The sequence below is a fragment of the Protobothrops mucrosquamatus genome, unplaced genomic scaffold, assembly GCF_001527695.2.
Source record: "Protobothrops mucrosquamatus isolate PMUCROS unplaced genomic scaffold, P.Mucros_1.0 scaffold288, whole genome shotgun sequence".
Taxonomy (NCBI): domain Eukaryota; kingdom Metazoa; phylum Chordata; class Lepidosauria; order Squamata; family Viperidae; genus Protobothrops; species Protobothrops mucrosquamatus.
The window spans coordinates 734,188-736,677 of NW_015386632.1; positions in this window are offsets into that span (position 1 = coordinate 734,188).

Here is a 2,490-nt window from a genome sequence, read left to right on the forward strand (position 1 = left end):
CAAGAATGGGGCAGGGCTACCGAGTATCACATGGGTGCTAGCACCACCCCATTTGCGTCACAGCTCCATTCGCACGCGTTTGCATGCATGCACATAAAATGCTGCCCTCTCCCTTTCCCTCCAGTCTGCCAACCGAGAAAGGCTGGTGACCTCTCAGTTAGACCACTTGAGAGACAGCTAAATCAGCCATTCAAGTCACCATAATTTCAACTTCCTTGAAGGAAAGACAAAATTAATACCATGTCACTGTGCTCTTGAAAACTTGTGCCCATATTCTGGTACATTCATTTTCTTCATATTTTCATTCAGGTTAGGTGGCAGTCCACAACTACAGAAATACAGCAACGTCTTTTATCTGGATCATTTTCAAAACTATTTAAAATTATGGCTTCAGACATCACTTTCATGATTCCACACTCATAGCCATTTATTTATAATCAACGTATTAGATCTGGAATGTTCAGCATGCTGGGTCACTAAAAAAAAGAACTAGGTCAAATTTTGAAAAAGTCCAAACTTTTTTCAGTTCATAGGCATACATTTAGGGAAAAATGAAGAAAAACAAACTAGTTAACTGGCTATTCATTTTACAAGTTCACATAGTTCAAAACTGACAGATTTTTATGCTACACTGTAATATAATTTCTTGGGAAGAAAAAATACAAACAAACCCCTACAGAACTCTCACTGTCATTTTAGAAACACAACATGTAGAAAAGATTTCCTGCTGCTCAAAACAGTATTAGAATAGTAACCAGATCTGTAACAAACTTATCAAACTTCAACATTTTAAACCAGAGGTCACCAACCTTTCTCAGTTGGTGGACCGGAGGGAAAGGGAAGGGGAAGCATTTCACGCTGCGAGCATGCACGTGATGCAAATGGGGCGGGGTTACCAATTGCGTGATATTTGCTAACCCTGCCCCATTGTTGTACGGTGTGGTGGTGCTGGTTTTTGTGCCCCGAGGCATGGCGGTGTCCCGTTTTTGCACCCCGAGGCATGGCGTCGGCCCATTTTCATGCCCCGAGGCATGGCGGCATCCCATTTTCGCACCCCAAGGCACGGCATCAGCCTGTTTTTGCGTGGCACGGCATCACGTTTTTGCACCCCAAGGCGTGGTGTCAGCCCATTTTTGTGCCCCACAGTGTCCCGTTTTCGCCCCGGGCGGCAGCGGCCCATTTTTGCACCACACAACGTGGCATCCTATTTTTGTGCCCTGCAGTCGTGGCGCTAGCGCAAGTGGGGGAGTGTGCACACACATGTGCACACACTGGCCAGCCTGTCCCATGCCCGGTGGCCAGCAGCCCACGGCCCATTACCAGGCCGCAGGCCACAGGACCCCTGCTTTAAACAATAAGTAATCTTGTTACAACTGAAGGAATTTGATTTGAACCATTGTTTTTAGTCAAAAGTTGAAATTAAATATTCTATTATTTGTAGCATATTTCTTCTTTATGATTTGTATTCTATGCCTTCTTGGACAATTAAGAATGGGTATAACTAAATGCTCCTGAACAACATATATGCATTAATGATCTTAGAAATGAAGGGCACCAATATGCCACCCTTCAGTTGAGTACGCTACATCTGTCACCAGCTGATACTAAGAGAACTATAATGCAATACATGTGAACAGGGCTTTTTTTGTCATAGAATGCCCAGAACGGAGTTCCGGCACCTTTTTTGGATGGAACCTTGTAGGGTAGGCAAGGCGGGTTGTATGACATGTGTGAGTTCCGGCACCTTTTTTTTTTTTCTTTCCCAAAAAAGCACTGCATGTGAAGAGAACAATGTTGGTAATGTTTCATTGTTTTAAGATTGAGTATTTAAAGATGTCTTTATTATGTGGCTACATCAACTTGCAAGGCCTAGGAGTGTAGAGGTAACCCACAGCATTGGCCTGTTATTGAGGAAGGTACTGTATTTGCCACAATAAAACATTGTGTATGGATCTCCCAAGCTTTTCTGCTTTGCAGATCTGGGGGGAGGCAGGAGGGGAGGGGATGGTTCTGTGCACGCACGTAGCTCCATTTGCATGAGCAGAGGGCACATGGGCCCATCTGTACACACATCATGTTTCTAATGAAATCTTTTCTAATCACTATTCTAGATTATTTAGAAAATAAGACTTTTGTATTCCTATGATTTGTTAAACTGAAGAAGGAAATGTAACAAAACTAAAGGCGGTAATTTCTTTATTTAGGAAGACTTTGATTTCTATTAGTATCTTACAGACCAAGTATCTTGGTCACAAAGCAGTACTTTATCACATAAACAGCACATACATTTCCATCCTCAGCTTATCTAACATTAAGTGAAAAATTATTAGATATATGTGCAATTTTACAGAGATGCTATACTATCTATGAATATTATTAAAATTAACAAGTCACAATCTGCTATGCAGTTAAAATGTAATGAATCTTTCTTGTAATCTAAATTAAGCAAGATATCAATTCAGGGAAAAGGGAGATGTGTTCCCATAAACT